This window comes from Schistocerca cancellata, chromosome 3 (assembly GCF_023864275.1).
Source record: "Schistocerca cancellata isolate TAMUIC-IGC-003103 chromosome 3, iqSchCanc2.1, whole genome shotgun sequence".
Taxonomy (NCBI): domain Eukaryota; kingdom Metazoa; phylum Arthropoda; class Insecta; order Orthoptera; family Acrididae; genus Schistocerca; species Schistocerca cancellata.
The window spans coordinates 930,998,048-931,013,523 of record NC_064628.1 but is presented as its reverse complement, the minus strand read 5'-3'; positions in this window follow the sequence as shown (position 1 = coordinate 931,013,523).

Genomic DNA, 15,476 nt, shown 5'->3' with positions numbered 1-15,476 from the left:
CATACAACACAAATACACTCCTGGAAATTGAAATAAGAACACCGTGAATTCATTGTCCCAGGAAGGGGAAACTTTATTGACACATTCCTGGGGTCAGATACATCACATGATCACACTGACAGAACCAAAGGCACATAGACACAGGCAACAGAGCATGCACAATGTCGGCACTACTACAGTGTATATCCACCTTTCGCAGCAATGCAGGCTGCTATTCTCCCATGGAGACGATCGTAGAGATGCTGGATGTAGTCCTGTGGAACGGCTTGCCATGCCATTTCCACCTGGCGCCTCAGTTGGACCAGCGTTCGTGCTGGACGTGCAGACCGCGTGAGACGACGCTTCATCCAGTCCCAAACATGCTCAATGGGGGACAGATCCGGAGATCTTGCTGGCCAGGGTAGTTGACTTACACCTTCTAGAGCACGTTGGGTGGTACGGGATACATGCGGACGTGCATTGTCCAATTGGAACAGCAAGTTCCCTTGCCGGTCTAGGAATGGTAGAACGATGGGTTCGATGACGGTTTGGATGTACCGTGCACTATTCAGTGTCCCCTCGACGATCACCAGTGGTGTACGGCCAGTGTAGGAGATCGCTCCCCACACCATGATGCCGGGTGTTGGCCCTGTGTGCCTCGGTCGTATGCAGTGCTGATTGTGGCGCTCACCTGCACGGCGCCAAACACGCATACGACCATCATTGGCACCAAGGCAGAAGCGACTCTCATCGCTGAAGACGACACGTCTCCATTCGTCCCTCCATTCACGCCTGTCGCGACACCACTGGAGGCGGGCTGCACGATGTTGGGGCGTGAGCGGAAGACGGCCTAACGGTGTGCGGGACCGTAGCCTAGCTTCATGGAGACGGTTGCGAATGGTCCTCGCCGATACCCCAGGAGCAACAGTGTCCCTAATTTGCTGGGAAGTGGCGGTGCGGTCCCCTACGGCACTGCGTAGGATCCTACGGTCTTGGCGTGCATCCGTGCGTCGCTGCGGTCCGGTCCCGGGTCGACGGGCACGTGCACCTTCCGCCGACCACTGGCGACAACATCGATGTACTGTGGAGACCTCACGCCCCACGTGTTGAGCAATTCGGCGGTACGTCCACCCGGCCTCCCGTATGCCCACTATACGCCCTCGCTCAAAGTCCGTCAACTGCACATACGGTTCACGTCCACGCTGTCGCGGCATGCTACCAGTGTTAAAGACTGCGATGGAGCTCCGTATGCCACGGCAAACTGGCTGACACTGACGGCGGCGGTGCACAAATGCTGCGCAGCTAGCGCCATTCGACGGCCAACACCGCGGTTCCTGGTGTGTCCGCTGTGCCGTGCGTGTGATCATTGCTTGTACAGCCCTCTCGCAGTGTCCGGAGGAAGTATGGTGGGTCTGACACGCCGGTGTCAATGTGTTCTTTTTTCCATTTCCAGGAGTGTGTAACACGGCGATGTATAAGCGTCCATTACACTCAACTACATTGCACAAACACACATACGATACAACTCTCACTTATTTGCAAGAAAAGGACGCAGTGTGCACAGAAGAACACCCCTGAACAGCCTTTCCACTAGGCGGCTGTACTCTATCCCTTGGTTTGTGAGGAAAAAAATGGCATAAGGCGTTTAATTTCATTTTAGTTTAGCTTCGGAACTGCCAATCACCTTCACTTACGGCTCGAATTCCTCTCCTGTGCCAGTGTCTACATCTCTGGTTTCCTCGAAATGGCGGCGTTCTGTGGAATATACTCCCTGATATGTTAACATACGCCTTACCATCCGGTCCCCGCTTTTTGTTATACATACATTACTCGCCTATTCTGCGCAGAACCTCCTTAGCACTTTCGTTGTCAGTCTTTCCACAACTGGTCTGTTCCACATTTCAAACTTACCAAATTTCATTTTGTTTCTGGTTCCTCACAGTCCACGATACAATGTCCACTTGGTACGTGTGCTTGTGAGTGAGAATCCGTTTTAAGTGATTATAGCGAGAAGTAAAGTATTTTGAAAAATATTTTTTCTTCAGAGGTCTTAGTCACGACTGAAACGGCGTTTTTTCACTAGGGATCACGTTGTATGTGCTATTCATCGTCTTACATCGTTGTTACTTTGTCCCTCATGTGGCTTTATGCTTCTCAGTTAGCACAAAGAACTTGACTCCATATACCTTGACGTCCTGAGATGTTACTTCAGTTTCTCAATAATCTCATTGCTCCAGATAGCTGCTCAATTCTCCGATGTGACATCTGTGCATTCCTTCCCATTCCCAGCATCAGTGGCCAAATCTTAGTGGGGACGGTAATCAACATCCATGTCTTCGTATGGCAGTCGTACACAAGAACAGCTCGTCTGTGGAGGACTACTCGCAGTTGCTAAGACAGAGATCAAATGTCCCGATTATACACGTAGTGGGTAAAACAAACCCCCCTCGGAAAGTAGTTCATACACCTTAAAATAGGCAACTCAGCTTACTCCACCTGCCCAAGGTGCAGATGACGTGACTGGGTTGCCTGTCCTACCACGCATCAAGTACTTTCCATGCGAGGCTTAATTTGCTCATCGTGTACATTTGTATGCAGTTCGCCGCACAGAAGCAGCTGTTAGGGAAAGATTATCTATTTTTTAAATTGAAACTTAGGTATACCTAATCAATCCGTTAAAAATTGCAGAACTATTTTTCCATCTGAGGCATCAATCTGCCTCTTCCACAAACTGCTGAGTAATTTAAAACAAATTTTATACGCCCTAACACATTTTCTGAAGAAGTTGTTGGCAAATATCACAATAATTCTACCGGTACCTCTTGCAGGAATGTGGCATCTCGAATAATGAATTTCCGCTCTACGGCTTAGTGTGTGGTAATGGTGGATCTGTATGTTTTAACCTCAATCGTTGCTAGATGGGAGGGAAAAAGGTGTAAATGTGACGCCCCGTTTCTGTCGAACTTCATTCTCTCTGCCAGGTATCATTTCGCGAGCAGTTTGGCGCCTTTCTAGGATGTTCTCTCACATAATTTCAAATACCCTGCAGCGTCTACCTTTCTTTAACTAGTGCACTGCTGCTCTTTGACGGATGGCGATGTGAATGGGGGCGGTGCACACTTCCATCACCAGCTGAGAACAGCGAGTAGATCGACAACAGCTGGAACGAGTCTGGGCGCTGCAGCCGCGGCCTTGGCAGAGCTGTAGCCGCGTCCCGCCGCCCGCAGCACTCGACAGCTGAGGCGACGCGGGGCGCAGCGTCCGCGGCCGCCGCTTAATGAGGGCCGCCCGTGCCGCGCCGGCGGGCAGTCTGTCAGCGTCGGACGCGATCGATGGCCGCCGCGACGCCCGGCGCCGCCCGCCACCCTCCAGCTGGCGCCCTGTCCCCGCAGTGGGTCCGGTAGCCGCTGCCCGACTGCCCGACTACTGTGCACTGCCCACAGGCCGCACGCTTGTCGCGCCTTACGATGTATGAGGAAGCTACTGGATTGCAAAAGAGACAGAGGGTACAGGTCACGCCAGAAGCATATCCGAAGGCGCACCACGAAATAATTATCCGAATGGGACGAAAATCAATAAATTTGATGTACTTGTGCAGACAAACAAATCATGTCCATTATAATTATCCGGGCTGTTATGCCGTGGTCGGTTGATGAATTCTGTGGTGATTCCCAACGTTCCGTCTCCGACTGCGGGAGACATCTTCAAGGGGGTCCGTAGCTTGATGGAAGGTCCAACACACACACTGGCTCGCTACTGACTGCCGCTAAATTCCGTGTCCGCGCGCCCCCGCGCCGCGGCGTGACGTCACGTGTTTTGAAAACGTCAGTGCAATTGGCCGCTGTCCGTCGCCGTCGATCGCCGTTGCCATCACCCAGTAGTGGGTGGTTCGAACCACCACCCACAACAGGAGCGGGGTGTTATCAAGACGTTAGCGGACAGAGCTAGAAATATTTATGAACCTGAGTTGCTCCACGCTGAGATAGAACATCTCCACAATGCACTAACGAAGAACGGATATTCGTCCGCCGAAATAAAACGTGCGTTGAGGCAGCCACGCAGAAATCATACTGACGTACAGGCTACTGCAAAATCTAAGGTTTTCCTGCCGTTTGTTAAAAATGTAACGGAAAGAATAGGGAGGATCTTGACGAAGCGGAATATTACCGTAATTTACAAGCCCACCAGGAAGATACAGGAATACCTTAGGCCTGCCAAGGACGCTCGCAAACCATTGGAAAAATCTGGAGTGTATAGGATCCCATGCAGCTGTGTCGATGTTTATGTGGGTACCACCAAAAGAACTGTTTCTAAACGTTTGGAAGAGCACAAGGGAAATTGTAGAAGAGGAGAAAGGGAACGATCAGCTGTTGCGGAGCATGCTTTCCAGCCAGGGAACCACAATATTCGTTTCGAGGAGACGCAAGTACTAGCGGCCACGAGCGGATACTACGAAAGGCTCTACAGGGAGGCAATCGAAATCGCTAAACAGCCAAATAATTTCAACCGAAAGGAGGAGGGCGTCAAATTAAACGGTATGTGGATGCCGGTGTTAAAGAAGATGTGTACCACTCGTCCACTACTGGGTGATGGCAACGGCGATCGACGGCGACGGACAGCGGCCAATTGCACTGACGTTTTCAAAACACGTGACGTCACGCCGCTGCGCGGGGGCGCGCGGACACGGAATTTAGCGGCAGTCAGTAGCGAGCCAGTGTGTGTGTTGGACCTTCCATCAAGCTACGGACCCCCTTGAAGATGTCTCCCGCAGTCGGAGACGAAACGTTGGGAATTACCACAGAATTCATCAACCGACCACGGCATAACAGCCCGGATAATTATAATGGACATGATATTTCCGGCCGTGAAACTTTACATTTTAGTATTAAACAAATCGTTCCAGTTTCAGAAAAACTAGACGATTTATTCAAGAGGAGGATCTTCACAAATTGAGCAAATCAATAACGCGTTGGTCCAACTCTGGCCCTTCACATACTCAGCTTGGTGTTGACTGACAGAGTTGTTGCATGTCCTTCTGAGGGACGTCGTGCCACACCCCACATTCTGTCCAACTAGCGCGTTAGATCGTCAGAATCACGATACAGTTGGAGGGCTCTGCCCACAATGCTTGAAACGTTCTCAAATCGGGACAGATCTGGCTAATTTGCTGGCCAAGTCAGTCCAGAATGGTTTGCAATGAAGGGCAGCAAAAGTGGGCGTAGAATATCGTCGACGTACCGCTACGCTGTAAGGATGTCAGGAATGACAATCAAAGTGGTCCTGCTGCGAAAGTAAACGGCACGCCACACCACCACTCCTGGTCGTCGGCCCGTACGGCGAGTGACAGTCACATTGATGTCCTACTGCTACCCGGTCTGGAATCTCATATGCTGCAGTAGAATTGTCTTCAGTAACGAGTCCCGTTCCGAAGTGACGATAAGCGAAGACACGTCTAGAGGCGCCCAACTACACAGACTGCCACGATACTCCTCAGGAGGACATCTAACAACTCTATCAGCCAATGCCAAGTCGAATATCTGCTTGTATATGGCCAGAGTTGGACCAGCACGTTATTGACTTGCTCAATTTGTGAAGTCCTCCTCTTGAATAAATCATCCATTTTTTTCTGAAACTGGAATGATTTGATTGTCTGCACATGTACATACATTGTAAGAGGTCCGAGCAGATGTAATTTCGATGTATTGCTCATGCGCTGCCTGCGATATGCAAGGTATAAGAGAATCGCTGACCAGAGAACAGTGTTGACTGCAGTACGAACTGTGTAGCTGTAGCAGTAAGTTGTTGCTAGTCTGGAGTCTGCTCTGGTCTGGTCTGGTGTATCGTGTTGGGTGGCCGGTCGCGGTGCAGCGATACCGGAGCCTGAGTATTATTGTATAAGGTAAAAAGCAGCCTCGCGCATATGTAGTAATCACAAGTCCCATGTAAATGTTTTAAAAATCTCGTAATAATAATCTTTCTCATAAAAAGTAACTTTTAGTAACCATTCATTTCAGTTTAAAGAATTTACTAATCTCTCCCATCCATGATCATCCCGATTGTTGCAAAAGAAAAATCAGTTGCTTCCTATCATAAATGACAAATCTATCGGCCAGCATTGCACAGGGCTGTGCCAGACAGCATTATTTTAAGAGCAGATATATATGCGTTATCCGGCGACTTCATTGAGGTAACAATTTTTCTTTTTTCTATTCAGAATGATCTTTCAGGGCCATGACGCAGCACTGCTGACGTCCAAAATTCACAGTCAATTGTTGAAAAGTTATAAGTGAGTGACAATTTAATTGAGAGGTTAGTTACATTGTATTATCACCAGGTTACTGAATTTATTTATTTATTTATTTTTGTTGGGACATTACACTGAATGTGAATAACATAATTATAATTTTTTACTGTTGAGAGATTTAGGAATTTTTCTGTTTTGAGCTTACATTAAATGAGAAAAGAATTTTGTGGGCGCGTTAAATGGGAAAGAAATTTTGATCTGAGGTTACACTAAATGTGAATGAATTTTGTGCGAAGGTTAAATGGGAACGAATTTTGTTGGGAGGTTACGGTAAATTTTTCTGAGGGGTGGTTACAACATTTATTGATTTCCATCCCATTCGGATAATTATTTCGTGGTGCGTCGCTTTTTTTGTCTTACAGTGTATTTTGCTGTCCGCTACTATTTTGCTCATCCTCTATTATCGGCAGTATACCTCGTAGTTACAACTTCCTAACAGTCTCTAAGAAAATATTAATAATAAACGCAATAGCCCTATCCTGGCGCAAATATAATCACGCCAATCTAGAACGAATACAATACAAAGTCACTAGCACAATATCTTAATTGTCTTGTTTTTTTAGGAAATCGGCGGCTTGTGAATCTCATGCCTCTTAGCCCAGTGTTTCGCCCTCCCGCTACCTCCACAATAGTTCTCACGGCACTGCAGTCTCGGCAATTTGAACCTGGGTGGCGGTTCGGATGTTCTTACGGGACAGAAATATTAATAAAATAATTTTTCCTCATGTGTCGCCATTCTACCGTCACTCAGCATCAGTTCCAAAACACACACATAAAAAAGAGTTTTGCATCACCTCAATTCCGAGAGTTCATGAACATGTATAGAAAATTGGAATAGTGAGCAACATAAACATCATTTGCGACCTTTTCATTGCTGATGAAAACCACACATTGCATGTTGTACCACCATACAGCGAGATCTTCAGAGGTGGTGGTCCAGATTGCTGTACACACCGGTAACTCTAATACCCACTAGCACGTCCTCTTGCACTGATGCACGCCTGTATTTTGTCCATTATAATTATCCGGGCTGTTATGCCGTGGTCGGTTGATGAATTCTGTGATGATTCCCAACGTTTCGTCTCCGACTGCGGGAGACATCTTCAAGGGGGTCCGTAGCTCGATGGAAGGTCCAACACAACACTGGCTCGCTGCTGACTGCCGCTAAATTCCGTGTCGGCGCGCTCCCGCGCCGTGGCGTGACGTCACGTGTTTTGAAAACGTCAGTGCAATTGGCCGCTGTCCGTCGCCGTCGATCGCCGTTGCCATCACCCACTACTGGACGGGTGGTACACATCTTCTTGAACACCGGCATCCATATACCGTTTAATTTGACGCCCTCCTCCTTTCGGTTGAAATTATTTGGCTGTTTAGCGATTTCGATTGCCTCCCTGTAGAGCCTTTCGTAGTATCCGCTTGTGGCCGCTAGTACTTGCGTCTCCTCCAAACGAATATTGTGGTTCCCTGGCTGGAAACCATGCACCGCAACAGCTGATCGTTCCGTTTCTCCTCTTCTACAATTTCCCTTGTGCTCTTCCAAACGTTTAGAAACAGTTCTTTTGGTGGTACCCACATAAACATCACCACAGCTGCATGGGATCCTATACACTACAGCTTTTTCCAATGGTTTGCGAGCGTCCTTGGCAGGCTTAAGGTATTCCTGTATCTTCCTGGTGGGCTTGTAAATTACAGTAATATTCCGCTTCGTCAAGATCCTCCCTATTCTTTCCGTTACATTTTTAACAAACGGCAGGAAAACCTTAGATTTTGCAGTAGCCTGTACGTCAGTATGATTTCTGCGTGGCTGCCTCAACGCACGTTTTATTTCGGCGGACGAATATCCGTTCTTCATTAGTGCAGTGGGGAGATGTTACATCTCTTCGTCGAGCAACTCAGGTTCACAAATATTTCTAGCTCTGTCCGCTAACGTCTTGATATCACCCCGCTTGTGTTGTGGGTGGTGGTTCGAATCCCGGTGCAAATAACGGTCCGTGTGTGTGGGTTTGCGGTACACTGTGTGGCCCAAACTACCATTTTCGTTTCTAAAAACAAGCACATCGAGGAAATGAAATTTGCCGTCTACCTCCTCCTCCATTGTATGTGGAGATGTTCCATCTCTTCGTCGAGCAACTCAGTTCACAAATATTTCTAGCTCTGTCCGCTAACGTCTTTATATCACCCCGCTTCTGTTGTGGGTGGTGGTTCGAATCCCGGTGCAAATAACGGTCCGTGTGCGTGGGTTTGCGGTACACTGTGTGGCCCAAACTACCATTTTCGTTTATAAAAACAAGCACATCGAGGAAATGTAATTTGCCGTCTACCTCCTCCTCCATTGTAAACTGAATTCTCGAGTTTATACTGTTCAGATGTTCGTGGAACCGGCTTAGTTCCTCCCTACCATGTCTCCACAGCACAAACGTGTCATCCACGTATCGGAACCATACATTTGGTTTTTTGCTGGCAGCACCTAAGGCCTGTTCTTCGAATTTCTCCATAAAGAAGTTTGCAATTACGGGACTTAGGGGGCTTCCCATAGCCACGCCATCCGTTTGCTCATATAACTGTTCATTCCACTTTAAGTATGTGGTCGTCAAACAACACTTAAACAGTTCTAAAATATCGGCAGGAAAAATTCGATCCAGCTGTTCCAATACATCATTAAGTGAAACCATGGTAAACGGTGATACCACAATGAAGCTGAGCAATATGTCCTTCGGCTGGACCACTATGCCATTCAACCTGCTGATGAAATGTGCCGAATTCTTTATATAAGAGTCCGAACGACCCACATGTGGTTTTAACGGCGTAGTCAAAAACTTGGCTAACGAGTAGGTGGGCGAACCAATGGCACTTAGTATCGGTCTTAACGGCACATTTTCTTTATGAATTTTGGGCAATCCATAAAGCCTCGGTGGTAGCGCAATCGAATTGCAGAGACCTTTCTGTACACTCTCTTCAATGGAGGACGTTTTTATTAACCGCGACACAGTTCTGAGAACGTTGTTAGTGGGGTCCTTATTCAGCTTCCTATATGCTTGCGGATCCAGTAGATCAGTAAGTTTACTCTGATAGTCGACCAGATCCATAACCACCGTTGCGCTTCCTTTGTCAGCTGGGAGAACCAAAATACTATCGTTGTCATTCAGGAGTTTTAAAGCTCTTCTCTCACCCACAGTTATATTACTTTTCGGCGGTTTTGCATTGGCTAATATTCTCACTGTTTCTATACGGATTACTTCAGCTGTTACAGAATCCACACTGCGAATTCCTGCTTCTACACTGGCTATAATTTCTTCCGTGGGCACAAAACGCGGACTAGCAGCAAAATTTCCTCCCTTGGCAAGCACAGATGTCTCATCGTCAGATAACGAACGTTTGGACAAATTGATAATGGTCCGGGAAACGTCTAAATTCCGAACAATCTGATTAGGTAGCAAATTATCAAACTTCTTCTTCTGTCTACTAGACGTTGTCAACATACGCTTCCCCATGGCATCATGCAGTAGCCTATCAATTTCATCCCAGTCACCGCTGCACAGTTTATTAATGATCGTAATATGGAGAGACATTAACTTACAGTTTGTACTTGCCAAGTCCCGTCGGGTCTGCTGAATGCGCTCTCGTAGTAAGGCCTCCTCAGTCCGTTTGAAAATGCGTTGTGCCTTTCCCGAATAGAACCGTCGCTTTATCTTCAGAAACTTCGGTATAACGCCGACGGCTCTGCAACGAGACAGGAATGTGAGGGAACACAAAAGCTGCACTCTCTTCTTCTGGAGTCCTTCCAGGCGTCGCACTTCTCTTGACATCTCCTCCCCGTAGAGGCGTCTGATACTAAAATTTAGACTTTCACGGCCGGAAATATCATGTACATTATAATTATCCGGCTGTTATGCCGTGGTCGGTTGATGAATTCTGTGATGATTCCCAACGTTTCGTCTCCGAGTGCGGGAGACATCTTCAAGGGGGTCCGTAGCAAACGGATGGCGTGGCTATGGTAAGCCCCCTAAGACCCGTAATTGCAAATTTCTTTATGGAGAAATTCGAAGAACAGACATTAGGTACTGCCAGAAAAAACCAAATGTATGGTTCCGATACGTGGATGACACGTTTTTGCTGTGGAGACATGGTAGGGAGGAACTAAGCCGGTTCCACGAACATCTGAACAGTATAAACTCGAGAATTCAGTTTACAATGGAGGAGGAGGTAGACGGCAAATTACATTTCCTCGATGTGCTTGTTTTTACAAACGAAAATGGTAGTTTGGGCCACACAGTGTACCGCAAACCCACGCACACGGACCGTTATTTGCACCGGGATTCGAACCACCACCCACAACACAAGCGGGGTGATATCAAGACGTTAGCGGACAGAGCTAGATATATTTGTGAACCTTAGTTGTTCGACGAAGAGATGGAACATCTCCACAATGCACTAATGAAGAACGGATATTCGTCCGCCGAAATAAAACGTGCGTTGAGGCAGCCACGCAGAAATCATACTGACGTACAGGCTACTGCAAAATCTATGGTTTTCCTGTTGTTTGTTAAAAATGTAACGGAAAGAATAGGGAGGATCTTGACGAAGCGGAACATTACCGTAATTTACAAGCCCACCAGGAAGATACAGGAATACCTTAAGCCTGCCAAGGACGCTCGCAAACCATTGGAAAAAGCTGGAGTGTATAGGATCCCATGCAGCTGTGGTGATGTTTATGTGGGTACCACCAAAAGAACTGTTTCTAAACGTTTGGAAGAGCACAAGGGAAATTGTAGAAGAGGAGAAACGGAACGATCAGCTGTTGCGGTGCATGCTTTCCAGCCAGGGAACCACAATATTCGTTTCGAGGAGACGCAAGTACTAGCAGCCACAAGCGGATATTACGAAAGACTCTACAGGGAGGCAATCGAAATCGCTAAACAGCCAAATAATTTCAACCGAAAGGAGGAGGGCGTGAAATTAAACGGTATATGGATGCCGGTGTTAAAGAAGATGTGTACCACCCGTCCACTAGTGGGTGATGGCAACGGCGATCGACGGCGACGGACAGCGGCCAATTGCACTGACGTTTTCAAAACACGTGACGTCACGCCACGGCGCGGGAGGGCGCGGACACAGAATTTAGCAGCAGTCAGTAGCGAGCCAGTGGGTGTGTTGGACCTTCCATCGAGGTATGGACCCCCTAGAAGATGTCTCCCGTAGTCGGAGACGAAACGTGGGAATCATCACAGGATTCATCAACCGACCACGGCATAACAGGCCGGATAATTATAATGGACATAAAGTCTACATTTTAGTATCATGCCTGTATTTGTCGTGGCATACTATCCACAAGTTTATAAGGTCACTGTTGGTCTAGACTGTCCCACTCCTCAGCGGCGATTCGGCGTAGATCCCTCCGAGTGGTTGGAGGATCACGTCATCCATAAACAGCCGTTTCCAATCTATCCCAGGCATGATCGTTACGGTTCATGTCTGGATAACATGCTGGCCACTCTATTTGAGTGCCGGCTAGAGTGGCAGAGCGGTTCTAGGCGCTACAGTCTGGAACCATGCGACCGCTACGGCCGCAGGTTCGAATCCTGCCTCAGGCATGGATGTGTGTGAGGTCCTTAGGTTAGTTAGGTCTAAGTAGTTCTAAGCTCTACGGGACTGATGACCATAGAAGTGGCTGGCTCTGAGCACTATGGGACTTAACTTCTAACGTCATCAGTCCCCTAGAACTTAGAACTACTTAAACCTAACTAACCTAAGGACATCACACACATCCATGCCCGAGGCAGGATTCGAACCTGCGACCGTAGCGGCCGCGCGGTTCCAGACTGTAGCGCCTTTAACCACTTGGCCACCACGGCCGGCGACCATAGAAGTCCCATAGTGCTCAGAGCCATTTGAACGATTTTCTAGATGAATGATGTCGTTATCCTGAAGGAAGTAATTCACAAGATGTGCACAATGTGGGACGTGAATTGTCGTCCATGGAGACGAATGCCTCGCCAATATGCTCCCGATATGCTTGCGCTATCGGTCGGAGGATAGCAATCAGCCGTTACAGCGCCTTCCATGACCACCAGCGGCGTACGTCGGTCCCACATAATGCCACCCCAAAACATCAGGAAACCTCCACCTTGCTGCACTCGATGGACTGTGTGCCTAAGCCATTCAGCCTGACCAGGTTGCCTCCAAACACGACTCCGACGATTGTGTGGTTGAAGGAATATGCTACACTCATCGGTGAAGAGAATGTGATGCCAATCCTGAGCGGTCCATTCGGCATGTTGTTGGGCCCATCTGAGACGCGCTGCATGGTGTCGTGGTTGCAAAAATGGACCTCGCCTTGGACGTCGGGAGTGAAGGTGCGCATCATGCAGCCTATTGCGTACAGTTTGAGTCGTAACACGACATCCTGTGGCTACACGAAAAGCTTTATTCAATATGGTGGCGTTGCTGTCAGGGTTCCTCCGAGCCGTAATCCGTAGGTAGCCGTCATCCACTGTAGTATTAGCCATTTGGCAGCCTGAGCGAGGCATGTCATCGACAGCTCCTGTCTCTCTGTATCTCCTCCATGTCTGAACAACATCTCTTTGGTTCACTCCCAGACGCCTGAAAATTTCCCTTGTTGAGAGCACTTTCTGGCACAAAGTAACAATGCGGACGCGATCGAACCGCGGTATTGATCGTCTAGGCATGGTTGAGCTACAGACAACACGAGCCGTGTACCTCCTTCCTGGTGGAATGACTGGAACTGATCGGCCGCAAAACCCCCCTCCGTCTAATAGGCGCTGCTCGTGCATGGTTGTTTTCACCTTTGGGTGAGTGACATCTCTGAACAGTCAATGAGACTGTGTTTGTGATGCAATATCCACAGTGAACGTCTGTCTTTAGGAGTTCTGGGACCGGGGTGATGCAAAACTCTTATTGATGTGTGTAATATTTTGCTAGCTTTGTCTTTCAAATTAATATTTTATTGGAGAACAAAGTAATGAACGTAACTGGACCGCTACACAGTGTTCCTCCAGCTGGGTATTGGGCCATGACGGCGGGGTAGAAAAAATCAAATGGCTCTGAGCACTATGGGACAACATCTCAGGTCATCAGTCCCCTAGAACTTAGAACTACTTAAACCTAACTAACCTAAGGACATCACACAAATCCATGCCCGAGTCAGGATTCGAACCTGCGACCGTACCAGTCACGCGGTTCCAAACTGACGCGCTTAGAACCGCACGGCCACACCGGCCGGCGGCGGGGTAGAGGTAGAGGGGTTGAGTAGGGAGGGGGGAGGGGAAGTAAGGGGAACTGGGGGTACTGCTGGTTTGCGTGACATCACGCAAGTGTTCCTTCTGGCGCATTCTCTAGTTTTTTTTTTTTTTTTTTTTTTTTCAAAAGAGTGAATGTTCTAAACGCGAATTTAATTCGTAGAAGTTCCAGTTTCTAGCCATAACAATACTATCTTTTGTATAATTTATAAAATACGTCGCCGTTGCTCAGGATTTGATCATAGAGGGTTCAGGAAAGTTTCTGCGCCAGTTTTTGGCTGGAAACTGGAGGAGAGGTGGTGGCGTGAGGTTACTGATCGCTCAATCCCTGTGTTCCGCTCTAAATCATAGTGTCCCATCCAGGTGGATCTGTTGGTGGTGATCCGTCTGCTGGATGTGAATGTTTGGCAGACATGACGCCACACTATACACACAGTATTTACGGTTACCTACGCAAGTAAGTTATATCTAGCCAGGCTGACATATAAGCCACCCAGTAAAGTATCGAGTGCATCACGTCGATAATATGTGTGGATCCCTGGGAAGAATGAAAGAGAAACTCGATTCCACGTCTTGTCGACAACGATATCACGAGGAAAGTGGCACCAATCCACATGGAACAAGAATGGCTAATGATACGAACCGTCCTTATCACAGTTATCATCGTGAGATTTACTTCACGTGAGACAGGAAGACCACCGGAAACATCACTGTAGATGGCCGGTTGGCGATCTGAACGCCAATCCTTCCATTTTCAATCAAAGAATGAGGTGAGAGGCATTGTAACCTCATTTTGTCCTTGAGAATGTAGTTTGTTGCCGCTTGACATATCTCTGGAATCGGAAGTGATCCGTACCCCGTGTGGTATTTTATTTGGTAGAAGTCACGGAGCTGCCGTATACTACCAGAGTCGATGTCTGTGATGCAGGAACTATTCAGGTACGGTAAGAAGAAGTGGCGCTCCAAACTTACGCTGTACGTTGCTCTGAAGCTGGCCCCGCCGTGCTAAACGCCCAAAGGAATTAGCGGACTACAATTTACTATTCCTTCTTGTTCTTAATTTTGTCTTGTGCAGGCAACAAGTGTTTCAAATAGTAATTATCGCGGTGCTTCCGTGCATAACACAGTATTAGGAAGAAGTTCTTGTGGTCTTCAGTGAATATTTTATCTAGTAACATTGTAACGCAGCAAGTTATTAGGAGATGGCATTCGTTGCAGTAAGACACGCAGCCGTCTAGTACGGTGGCTGCAGGATGGCTATGTTTTCTTTCGCTCTGCTCACAGCACAGCTGACGCTGCCTGCCGTGAGAAGTGCATGGCGTAACATGCGTAACATTCGGTCGAGACGAAGATTCATACCCTCTACGAATCTAAATAATCCATATTAGTTATTATGCGATTTTCTTCAAATTCGGTACATAGCCTTTTGTTTTTAATGGAATGATGCTGTCAAAATTTCAGATTTTTATTTATTATAGTTCCGGATATAAAGAGAATTACCTAAAAGTCCTAATTTTTTTAACCAATTCAGGACCAACAATAAGAGATTGACTTTCATTATCATTTGAAGCCAGTAAAAAGTGATCAGTGCAAAAAAATCAATTAATTAGAATTTTCTTTTTAAAACTTTAGTCACTTTGAATTATTCATTTCTGAAAACAGATGTAATACAAAAATCGGTCAAAATTATTATTTGATTATATTTTGTTGTGCGACGGCGTGAGAATGATTGAGAGACTGTATGTGGAACATACGATGAAATTTAATATATCATTTTACATAAAATCTTGTACAAACGAACTGTGGGAAAGTTATATGTTGCAACCACAATTCAGGTGACGTATGTCTCTGTGTGCATGCTTTTGTATAAAAGCAGCCAAGATGGAAGTTAGAGGCAGAGTAAGTTTATTTATCAACTTGAAGAATATTTCGCACTT